This window comes from Phaenicophaeus curvirostris, chromosome 4 (genome assembly GCF_032191515.1).
Source record: "Phaenicophaeus curvirostris isolate KB17595 chromosome 4, BPBGC_Pcur_1.0, whole genome shotgun sequence".
Lineage (NCBI taxonomy): Eukaryota > Metazoa > Chordata > Aves > Cuculiformes > Cuculidae > Phaenicophaeus > Phaenicophaeus curvirostris.
In genome coordinates this window covers 6,293,909-6,306,354 of record NC_091395.1, presented here as the reverse complement: position 1 = coordinate 6,306,354, position 12,446 = coordinate 6,293,909, and the positions used below count along the sequence as shown (strand labels likewise).

The 12,446-nt window shown below is 44.0% G+C and overlaps 1 protein-coding gene across 1 annotated transcript in view; it reads right to left on the bottom strand.

Annotated features, from left to right (window-relative positions):
- Positions 1-12,015, bottom strand: part of BBS12 (Bardet-Biedl syndrome 12) — a 45,734-nt gene extending 33,719 nt beyond the window's left edge. Inside the window, exon 1 of the mRNA XM_069855185.1 lies at positions 11,963-12,015. The gene's annotated coding sequence lies outside the window, so the exon portion shown is untranslated. The remainder of the gene's footprint in view (positions 1-11,962) is intronic.
- Between the last annotated feature and the right edge of the window lie 431 nt (positions 12,016-12,446).

Below are 12,446 nucleotides of genomic sequence, written 5' to 3'. Positions count from 1 at the left end.
CACATGTTGCCTTTAGATGGTCCATTTTTCACAGACATCCATCCTCCTAAAATATCAATATTAAAGCTCACTTGGGACCCTTGAGACCTGCATCCAGGTTTTGCCGCCAGTGGCCCCCCTACTCACTCAGAATTTATTCTCCTCATTTTTGCTTCCATATACAGATAAACTGAATGAAGATGAGAAAAATACCGCTCCTGAGATACTTCACAATACAAGCTTTGTTTCCAAACCTAGCTGCATCTAACAGAAACTAGCCATGGCTCTGACACATTCTACAGAAATCAGGCAGGGAGAGCAAACCATCAGATCCTGAGGGATTTTCTCCAGATGCCCTTCAGCACGAGTGACCAGGCAGGCCCCACTTGCATGCCTCCTGGCGCAGAGGAGCAAATTGCTCAGTCCACAGGCAGAGGTAAGGTTCATTCTTCACCTGCCTCAATACCCTCAACACAGACACAACTGATAGATGCTTTCCCATAAATTCTTTCAGACCTCTAAATGAAAGGTACCATGACTGATCTAGACATCAAGGAAAAACTGACTGCAGACATTGCAGATCTGATTTATAAACACTAGAAGGTTCATCAGTACTGAAGAGCAACATTTACACCAACTTCTAACAATGGGTCAGATCTCAGCTTCAGTTTTTAAAAGTCTGTGTTCCCTGTGTTAATACAAAAGCTGATGTGGCGGGTCCAGATGCTTCCTCCAACATGGTATCAGATCCCCAGCACTTGAGGAAAGAAACTGCATGAGGATAATTCTGCAAAGATTGCTTCCTTTTTGACATATTTACATATATATATATATTTTTATATCTATATCAATACTTCAGTGGGCATTGCACCCTCTGCTTAACTACAAGATGCACTCCTAAGCTTTTACATTAAGGAACGGTGTAGAAACCTTTTCTCTCTCTTTTGTAAGGGAATAAAGAAGTGATAGATCTGCGAGCATGACAGTCTCGCTAGAGGGCATCCAGTTACTAACGTGTAAGATTAGTGATGCTCATTTCCCTCCTCTGTGGCTTTGAATGTTGATTGAAAGTAGGCTAACAAACATCATCCAGCTGGGGCTCAAAATATGTGGTTGGATACCAGAATTACTTCTTTTCTGGAGAAAGAAAAAAAAAAAAAGAACACCAGGCTTCTCACACAGCTCAAGTGCAAAATGCTGTAATTATTAGTCAGTTGTTCAAAGCTAAACCCCCGAACCACACTTTCTGAAACTCCCACTCTGTATTGATAATTACAGACGCGCTCTCACGGGAGCAGAGAACTGAACTTGTCTTTCACACAGTTCCCCCGAGTGCTCTGACAACTACTCCATAGTTACCTTCTCTCTTTGGGAATATTGCTATGAAATGGAACTGCTTCACGCAGAGCACGCCAGATCTGCTGCAGGATGCTTGTGGCCCTCCTTTGGGATATAGGAAAGCAGGAATTGTGGCCTTGCTTTGAGTCAAGAGGACCAAGGACTTGACAATTAGACTCTTGTCCCTAAGGTGAGTGTGTTGACTTTTAGGAATCCGTCTGCCTTGTTCCAATGGCCTTGTGGGATGCATTACGAATAAGAAATATGTTTTCAGGCAACTGCCTGGCCAGAGATCACTTAAAGGCAGCTCAGAATATCACGAGCTCGACAGCTCCTACCTACTGCTGGAAAAAAACAGGGGCCCTGCGTGGAAGAGTTGGGGTGGAGCAAGAAAAAGGACCTGCAAAGTATGATGCGTTCTCAGTTCCTTACGCAGTACAGAGAGAAAGAGGGTCTTAAAGAGATGATCCAAACCTCTCTATGGAGCTGGGAGCCCAGCAGAGCTGGCTCATCGCAAACCTGTTCCCATGCAGTGCAGCAGAACACGCAGGAGCAGCTCAGGCTTCATCCCAAAGTGTACTGACACAGAGCCTACATTTCAAAGCCTCAGCCCTTTTACCAACCTTTGCTCCTTGAGGATTTCAGGGTCTACTGGAGTGGAGTTGCAGACCAGGTAGAGCTCTCTTGACCTCTTTGGAGTTCTGACTGCCTCTACTTATTGAATTGAAAACAGCTCAAGTGATTTTTTTTTTTTTTTTTTCCCACTTGTCTGGATTAGATCTAACACTGTCAATAAGAACAGAGCAAAGGTGTCAAACCTGAGGTGCAAACGTACAAAATCCTGGGCACAGCCATAACACCTTCACATACATTTATTATTCTCTATTGTTGGATGCATGCACGTGTATACTGCGTATGCACATCCAAATCTTGCTGTCCTGCCATTATTAGAGTTTCACATACTCTTGACATGCAAAATGTACAAATAAGTTCAGAAGCTTCACCTGGAAAGCAGATGGATTTGCTGTAACATTTTAGCCTCAGATAGGACAGGATCTGCGTACTGCAGGGTTATCACAGATCAGAACTCCAGCCCTTACTTCAACAGAGCCAAAAATCCCACTGGACCTGGAAGGACTGTGGGAACTGGCATGGGAACACTCTGTACCAGGTTCAGGGTCTGCAACAAACAGGTGCAGCCTCCCTGAGCTGGCCCTTGTTATCAAGGCCACTTGATTTCTTTTGAAAGCTTCTGACTGGTTCTAGTAGTGACATAAGTTTCACTATAAAAAGCAAGCATTAAATAAAGAAAAAAATGTTTCCATAGGAAACAAATGCAACAGCTAACCTAGCCCATTTCCAGCATTGTTTTAAAGCGTGCACTGCCAAAAAATGTAGCTTGGTGCAAACAAAACCAGCAAAATTTACACATCTGTGCTCAAGTTTCTTCCTGGTATGGTTCGTTCTTCACCTGCCTCTGCTCGATACCCTCAACACAGACAAAACTTCTCCATAAATTCTTTCAGACCTCCAAATGAGAAGTACCATGACTGATCTAAACATCTAGGAAAAACTGACTGCAAACATAGCAGATCTGATTTATATACACTAGAAGGTTCTTCAGTACAAAAGACTGACATTCATACCAACTTCTAACAACGGGGATAAGACACCAGCTTCAGTTTTTAGAAGTCTGTGTTCCCACGTTACAACAAAATCTAAGGTGGTGGGTCCAGATGCTTCCTCCTCAAATAGCTTTCACCATGATTGCTCAAAGAAGAAATCCACAGAAGGACTCGTTCCATACACCTTTTCAAATCAGTCCATACAGTGTTGTCAGTTATGTGAGGTCAGAGACGATTCCTGCAGAAGAGCTCCTTTTGGAAAGGGGGATACATATTTATTTAACAAAATCGGCTTTGATTCCTTCCTGTTAACTAAATTAGCACAGGACCCACGTATTGACACGATCCAAAAAATGGGTCACACCGAACTATCCTTTCCATCTGAAGGAGGCACCCACCAAATGCAACACCTGGATTTCTTTCATTCCTTGTGTTTCAGATTTCTTACACAGCCTCTCTGCAGCCTGGAGCACATAGGACTGGTGGCTCCCTTTTAGATCACAGAATGGCTTGAGCTGAAAGAGACCTTAAAAATCATCCAATTTCAACCCCTGCCATGGGCAGGGACACTGACTCAAATATTAAGCCCCAGAATTTTCAAAGCGTCTCTCCCTGTCATTTACCATTTCATAGAATAACCAGGTTGGAAGAGACCCACCGGATCATCGAGTCCAACCATTCCCATCAAACACTAACCCATGCCCCTCAGCACCTCGTCCACCCGTGCCTTAAATTTCTAAAGCTCTTTTTCAATTATGCAGTTCTTGATTGCTAATCAGTTACACAAGGAAACAGAAACCGGCTTTGCTTAGAACTCCACCAAATGAGCACAGTAAAGCGAAAAAAAGATCTTTTTCAATTACTTTTTCAGTTCTGGTAGGCTCTGCTGTTACTTGCAGAACACCAGGTACATTTGTTTGCAGAAACATAGCCAGATTTTTTTTCTAGATGAAAAAGTCCCTGTCACTGGAGGTACAGCCCCTCTAAAACAGACCCCCCACCTTTGTAAATAAGGGGTGAAACAGGTGCAAAAATTGCAATTATTTTCTCCAAGCAGAAAATGACCACAGTTGAGAGAAGCATTTGATAAACACATGGCCATTTCTCAGCTTCCTCCTTCGTTTAAGGAGCCAATAAGGTATTCAACAAAATGGCTGACAGGATTGAATATTATTTCTGTTCATGCTGCAAAATAAATCAATATTCTCCGTCAAATCCTGACAAACTAGGTTACTACCTGGGTTAAGTGAATGCATTGGATCCTTCTGCAGAATACATTTTTATTATTCCTTATGGTATTAAAAAATAGTAATATTAAAATCCAAGAGAAAATAAAAGTTGAAAATGCTTACTTATCAAAATTAAAGACGTTTTCCCCAGAAATGAAACAGCTTTTAGAAGGAGGGAGGGGGAGAAACAACTATTATTCTGCTTCCTAGTACCAAACGAAGATGCAACAGATGTATTAAACAGGATATTACTTCTACGTGGGGATTTTTGCGCAAATATTCACAATTCTCCTGCCTACCAAATGCCACGCGAAGCCATGACTCATACAGTCAAGATCTAGGATGGTTCGATCCTCACTGCCTCCTGCTCAGGGCTCAGCATCATCTAATCTAATCCCATTGCCTTCAGCAGGATGAAGCAGTGCTTAGCGCTTTTGCAGAACTGGGCCCTAGATAATGAAGGCTTTAGATACAGGCTTCCTATTTCCTGCAGTGGATTTGTGTAGGTGGCCTTGTTACCAGAAATCCATACTCCTACACAGCAACTTCTGACTGTGTTTCTGCAGAAATGACTATGATGAAAGGAATGAAATATTTTTAAAACAAAAATCGTGCGTTTGTTTCTCCAAACTAGTCAGGGTATCTCCTGCTGGCGAGATGAATTTCTTCACATCTTGCATGGAAAAATTAAAAGCGGGGTGGAAAACAAAAGGATCAAGGTTTGCAACAGCACCTGGGCCACTGGGCATGCTGAGAGGGGAGAGCCCATCTGTAGCGTCCCTTGCCCATCGCCAGCAGCTGAGTCACTGGCCCAGCCTGCAGAGCTGCTCACCGCCGCGTTTCACAGGCATTCTCTGCCTCGTAGCCAGGAAAATCCCACATCCTCCCAGTGGGTGTAGGAAACGCAGCTACAGCCTCTGGATGCGCCGCCACCAAAAACAAAGGGGAAATTGTGGTGCGGGCAGTCTCGGTGGGCTCAGGGCCAACATCCCAGGACCACGCTGACAACATCTTGGGGCACAAAGAGCTTCAAGCAGAGCCTGTGGCCGGCATCGCCTGCAAGCCCACCCATGGCCCTGCTGGTTTGCCAACCCCAATGCTGCAAGTTGCATGACCAGCACGTCCTCCCCACATGGGGATCTGCCAGAGCCATCAAGGAACCACCTCTCCTGGCTCACCTCATCCTGTCTCTTGGCTCTTTGGTGAGGGGAAGGTCACACCAAGCCCTTGGAGGTCTTCCCTGCAGGCCATCCCGCCCAGACAGCCTTCAAGCACAGGGGCTTACTGAAGCCATCGGTCTTGCCATACTATTGTGACCAGCAGAGCCCTGATGAGTTCCAGTGAAGGTCACCGGAGGTGCTCCTCTCACCTCCCACTCATCTCTGCTCACTCTCAGCCATTCCCCATGACCAGATGATTGCAGAGGAGGGTGCAACCAGGCAGGATGGCTTCAATCTCTGCATTTGCCAATACCAGCTGAATACTGCCCACACTGCTTCAGATGATGCCTCTGCAAGCCTACTGTCAGGAAAGCAATTGAAGACATGGCTCACAACTCATGTTGTTTCCTTCTACATTCCCGGTGGCACTTGCCAAGCTCATGTCAAGGCTGGTGGTGTTCTGAGAAGACCACAAGTGTCCCGAGCCTGGCTCTCCAGTCTAAGATTTAGCATTGCTCTTTGGAAAGAAAACACAGGGGCAGACCAATACAGGTTTGCCCAGCTGTCTGGGTAATTGCTCCAGACAAAAGCTCTTTTGAGAAGCCGCTCCTGTAAGGCTGAAAAGACCCATCATCCCCAAACATGTGCTCACACACAGGTGGTGACAGCAGAGCTGGCACCAGGAGGGATTGCCTTAGGAAAGCAATCAAACAGCCTCTGTCAGTCCTGTGCTTCCCACCCAAAGTCTCCAATGGCTTATAAGCCACTTGGCTCAGAACTACCTTCAGCTCCTGAGCTCACCCCACCACCATCCTCCTTTGGAAGTGCCAAGCTGCTTTGAAGGCTTCTCCTTTTCCTCCTTAACAGAACTCCTGCCCCTGTGCCTTCAGCACTGCCCTCCCATTCAGTTTTGCCACCTGAACTTCTCCTTGGAAGTCCAAGAAGTGAGACCATGCAGAAAAGAAAGGAGAGAAAAATTATTTTGGCCTCCATTCCCTGTCATATTTGTTCCGTGCTCATATTGACCAAAAAAGGAAAGCAGAGACAGGGGAAAATAGCTACATGTTAAGGGAAAAACAAACCAGACTCTCCTAACTCAGTCTAGGCCTCTATTCATTTACAAGAACAAGTGCCTTTGACCCAGCCTGACAGGCAGACAAGAGAACCTGCCTTTGGAATCTCTGCCAACAAGGGAGAAATGAGTCCCTGCAATTACTTCACCATGACTTATGAAGAGCATCTGAGGGACCTGGGCTTGTTTAGCCTTGAGAAGAGGAGGCTGAGGGGAGACCTCATTGGTCTCTACAACTACCTGAAAGGAGGTTGTGGAGAGGAGGGTGCTGGCCTCTTCTCCCAAGTGACAGGGGACAGGACAAGAGGGAATGGCCTCAAGCTCCACCAGGAGAGGTTCAGGCTGGACATCAGAAAAAAAACTTTCACAGAAAGGGTCATTGGGCACTGGCAGAGGCTGCCCAGGGAGGTGGTTGAGTCACCATCCCCAGAGGTATATAAAAGACAGGTGGATGAGGTGCTGGGGGGCATGGTTTAGTGATTGATAGGAATGGTTGGACTCCACAATCCTGGAGGTCTTTTCCAACCTAGTGATTCTGTGTGGTCACCACTTGGATGTTTTAACACTAGTGTTCCACACCACCATTTTCTTCCAAGGAGGTGCCACCAGAGTTGGTTCCGCCACTGGCCTGGCTCAGGGAGGAACTGGTTCCACCACAGCTTTCCCCTTCTTTGGGTTCATCATAACCCTTATCAGGCAAACAATTTTAGAGTGATGGCCAAGTAGATATTTACAGGTACTTCATGACCACCATCTGAGACAAGAGTGTAAATAACTACAGCTGCATTCTTGGGGTGAATTTCCTTTCACAGGTTGGAGTTAGAATGAACTTATATTAATGACTACTGCATGAGCTGCTGGCTCATTGTCTTGGAGTTCAAAAGTTTAAGGTGGTTTTTGAATGCCACCTGAAAACTTAAAGGTAGCAGTTGAGTTCTTTCAACCTACAAAATAATTTGTTCTTAGGAGCAAAGCAGTGATTCAAACTGAATCTAGGTATTTAATGGAAAACGGAGCCTCGGACAGCAATTTTTGTGGCACTGTTGCCCTCCTGAAACTTTCATAGTTCAAAAGGTGGCATAAGTCTTTGTCAAAAATGAAATCATTTGACACTTATTTCGGCAGTTTCCATTGAGAAATGGGCTTGTTCAAGGCATTCTTTAAAAACATTACATCAACTTCAGTAGATTTTATTTGGTAATGCTCACTGAGTTCCTAGCAATTAACACTATTATTTGCATATGAGATTTTTGGGGACTATCCAAACAGCAGAGCAGCTGCCCATACCCTAGAAAGCTTTCAGCCTCAGCAGAAGGCAGCTGGTGACAGACAGATAATACAGAAGGCAGTATCAGTCAGAAATCCAAGGAACCTTAACAGCCTTCTGAGAATCATCTCTTAGAAGAAACATTCCCCAAAGCCATCTGAAGAAGACTGAAATTGCTTTGGAAATGCCAAAAAAACATGTACTCTTAAAAATATAACAGGAGGATAGTAGTGCCTTGAAGCACAGGTCAGTAAGATGCATAAGGACCATACCGACAGCGAGTGGGAGATAATCATGAAGCTGAGAGTACATCTCAGCTGCCCTTGGATGAACGGGCAAGGAGAGAGCTGGGCTTGTTCAGCCTGGAGAAGAGAAGGCTGAGGGCAGACCTTAGAGCAGCCTTCCAGTACCTGAAGAGTGCCTCCAAGAAAGCTGGGAAGGGATCTTTTACAAGGGCATAGAGTGGCAGGATGAAGTGGAATGGCTTAAAATTGGAAGGGGAAGATTTAGATTAGATCTTAGGAAGAAATAGTTTCCTGTGAGGGTGGTGAGGCACTGGCACAGGTTGGCAGGCTATGCTACACACTGTCATTTTTTACTCTTAGCTGAGCGACAACCTGAACAACTGAAACACAAAATAGTTGCCCATAAATACTACATCCTCCATGGCTTCAGAGATATGATAGTTTGTTAAAATTCTGATACGTACAAGCAAAAGCGCTGAAACTAACAGCAGCCATACAAGCAACTTGATCTACTGGAATGTGTCCCTACCCATGGCAAGGGGTTGGAACTGCGTGATCTTTAAGGTCTCTTCCAACCCAAACCATTCTGTGATTCTATGAGTTCAGGGATTGGCTTTTGGCACAGTGGCAAGCAGAGGTATGGTACTGTTCAATGCCTTTCTTAAGCACCTCCAATGAGACTCACACCTTCTCTTCTATTCATTTTTAACAAGCTGACAGCTTCACTCACGTGCACTAAAAGGTTTATCTTCACATATTAAAGGAAAGGGATGGGAAACCAGCTTTTAGTTAGAGTATTCTTAAAGACTGAGTACGAAATTACATGCAATCCTCTGCTCTATTAGCTCAGTGAGCACTTGGGTGGTAAATTTACATCAGCTATCAAGCTTTCCATCTGACCTTTTAAACACTGGCACACAGCCTCGTTCATTTTGCATCCCAAGGCCTAATGTTAGTGACACAGCAGCTCATCAGACACCCAGTAAAGTCTGCAGGCATACAGGACAGCGTGGTTTTCAGTAACAATTTTCCATCAATGTTCTTTACTTCCTTTCTAATTTAAGTCAGCCTCTATTAATGATCAAAAGATGGAAGGCCTTGATAATTTCTCCTTCAGCAGATCAGACAAGGTATGTTAATTAAAGTATGAAAATCATGGTGCTGGGATCACAGAATCGCTTGCTTAGAGAAGGCCTTTGGGATAGTGTCCAACTGTACCTGTCCACTACTAAACCATACTCCTGAGCACCTCATCTGCCCATCTTTTAAAGACCTCCAGGGATGGATTTTATTTCTATTATATTATTGCACTTCACATCAAATGCAGCTTCCACTGCAGAACTAAGAACGCAGTAGATAAGAAAACCAGGATCCTGTTGGTGATTTGCAGCTTGCACAGCTTGGTCACAGGTGGTTGCTTGTTTTATGTGGCTGTAGAAATGCATCTGAGGGATTACATTTGGCAGATACTTATCTACTTTAACCAAAGGATTCCAAGTGGTTCAGAAACGCTTTTGTACATAGAAAACCCATGAAACTGTTTTGAACACCTCCTCTTCACCCCTGTCTCTTAAAACTGAGATTTACTCTGGTACAGCAACATGGGAAGATGGAAGAAAACAGAGGTTAGGAGTGAGAGACTAATGCAGAAAAAAGCTTAAGAGAAGGCTGCAGGTGTAACCACAACTCTGCCTGTGGCTCTGCCATAAACAAGTTTAGTCCTTCTACATCAGAGAGCCTGAGAAGAAAAAGCCAGATACAGAGCAGAATAGCTTCAACATGAGCAAAGTCTATCTGGATCTTTGCAAAGGCATTTCTATAGTATCACTGGGTGATATATCTAGGGTTTTTGGTTTTGCAATGGATGACAGCCACAAGCACAGATATTTTTTCCTGCCTTCAAGGAGGAAAATTCATGTTTCAGGGCTCCCAGACCTAGGAAGACTCAGAGGTCAGCACAATGTGTTAAGTCCTACTTTAGTCAATTCAAAGGGCCTAAAAATGAAGCCTCTAAGACTCTTGGACAGCAATGGCAGAAGCTGAACAATATAATTAAAAATAGAGGAGAGATGGGAGAAGTTCTTGAGGCTTTTGAACCACCCCCGTGAAGAGCAGGGGAGAAAAAGCATAGGTTTTCTCTAACACACTTCCCACTTTGACAGATCTCACTATGCTATGGTTTACTATTACAGGTTTTATGTACGATAATATCATTTTACTTTCTGAATAAAACCAGAATCTCAAGTAAACCTCTCTCCAAATCCAAGAGTGGCATGGCTAATTAAACTGTCTTCAACAGTGTCATTAGCTCTCTGGAGGCATAGACAATTACTAGGAAAGCGCTGTATGCTTGAAAAACCAAACTTCCATAGTTAAGAAGAGCAATAGGTATATTCACTTGCTCAACCTTGACTCAGCCTGTGCTAGGTCCAATTATGAGTTTTTAATTACACAACCTTTGAGATTTTTCCTTAGAATTTTTGCTACTGGCAGAAAAATTGCTCAGCTTATTGATCTTTCCTATTTTTTGCATTATTTTCTACACCATGTAAATCCAATAAAAAAAAAAATCCACATCCTTTCTTGTGACGTACTCATCCAAAGCTCATTCTTTACAAAGACAGGCATGTTTACTTTCAAACAATTAAAAAGCCATATCACTCTGTTTCCCTACTTTACTCATAACAAGAGGTCCAGAAAGAAAACACAAGCAATACTATTAAGAAAATCAGTGATTTTTGCATGCTGAAAGCCTAATCTTCCTGAGTGATTAGTATTTTGTGCCAATACTTAGCATAAGGCACAGCTTTTTAACAAATGCTAGCGCTTACCTTTGCATCAAAGCTCTGGATAGTTCATGTTGCACACCTCAAAAAACACACAGATTCTTCCTCTGTGCTGCAAAAATCTCTTTCTGCTTGCTAGGCAATAAATACAGTTTGCAAGGTGAAAGCTAGAAGCTTGAAGAGGCAGAAGGCTTCTTTATTAGAGGAGGTCAGTGAAGGATGATCAAATCAGGGGCAGGATTAATTGCTAGGAAAATAAGGGACAGGTGGGAGTGAGAGGACACAGCCTTACTTCAGGTGTGGGAATCTAGGGAACAGCTGAAAGCTCCACACCATTAAGCCCACATATAACCCATACCCAGAAGCCAAAAAAATAACAGACTTATGTCAGACTTATAGATAAAAGGTATCAAGTGCTAGATAAAAAAACCTCCCTACTCTTTTGAGGGAATCTGACTCATGATTTTCAAATTTCTGGGGACTTGTAAAGACTTTTCTCACAGTGCAAGCCATAGCCACAGCTTTAAAAAGCAAGTGGAAAAGACATAAACACACCAGCATCATGCAGAAAGGAGTTGTAGAGCTGTTAGGGAATTTCTTGGCTTTGAACAAAAGATTTTGAACTTGGAACAAGCTTTTACCAGCATTTCCTTTAGGGCAAGGTAAAAGTTGGTTTGTTTATTTGTTTTCTAACATTTAAAAGAAAAGGGAAGACTGCATTCCCACTCAGAAATCAGCTAGACACCTGCTCTTCATGACCAGGGCAGCTGGGACACAGACAGCCCCACCACTGGCCTCTCTCTGTCCCTTGAGCTAGTGCCTGACTTAAAAGCACAAAGGTTTTTGTCCTCTGTGTGGACTTTCCCTGGAAGGGACGGATGCACCAGCTCTGCTCTGCTAAGCCATCCTTGCCTTGCAGCACAGATGCCTCCTGTCCTCTTCTGGTCCCACCACCCCAAATCCCTGCATGCCCAGCTCCCTCTTGCCTAACACAACACATCTGCCTTCTAGCCTTCTTCCTCTCAGGATCTCTACTCCTCCAGCACCACCTTCTTAGTTAAGGAAATTAAAGAAAAGGTTATTACAGGGATATTAGGAGAAAGCCTTAATTTCAATTCTGAAGCCACAGCTGGCTCCTCCTAACCAGAAAGCACTGGTTGGCCATGCCACCTTGAGCTACAGCATCCTCAGGGAAAGGTGCTATGGACAATTTCCCTGTTAGCCTCAAAAAAGAACCCACCAGTGAGATGCTCAGTGTTACCTGACTGCATTTAGGAAGGTGGTTTCGTGACTCTAGTAGGGGTGACATCTTCCCTCTCCTGCAGACAAATGTGACAACCTTGTTCCAGAGGCTTAAAACTGTAAGAGATCAAAATATATAGATATGAATATTTTTTATTCTTAGAAATGGATCAGTTATTAAAAGGAGAGTTTAATAATAGTGTTAATCACTCTGCTGCCTGACACAAACAATCCTGCCAGTGCAGGCTGTAAAGTGCTGGGTAGAAGCGACAGGGGACATTTCAACCCATGCTGGCTGCAGTCCACGCTCCAGAGCAACACATCCAAAAAGCCCCACCTCTCTTCTTCCCCCTCAAAAGCAAACTCCTTACTTTTTGTTTAGAATAACTCACTCCAAAGCAGGCATAATGCTAATCCCTCAGGACAATGTCAGGTTTTCTCAGCACGTCTTTGACTATTACCTCCTTTTCATCTGACACAGTAGAGGTCCTCGGCTGCACATC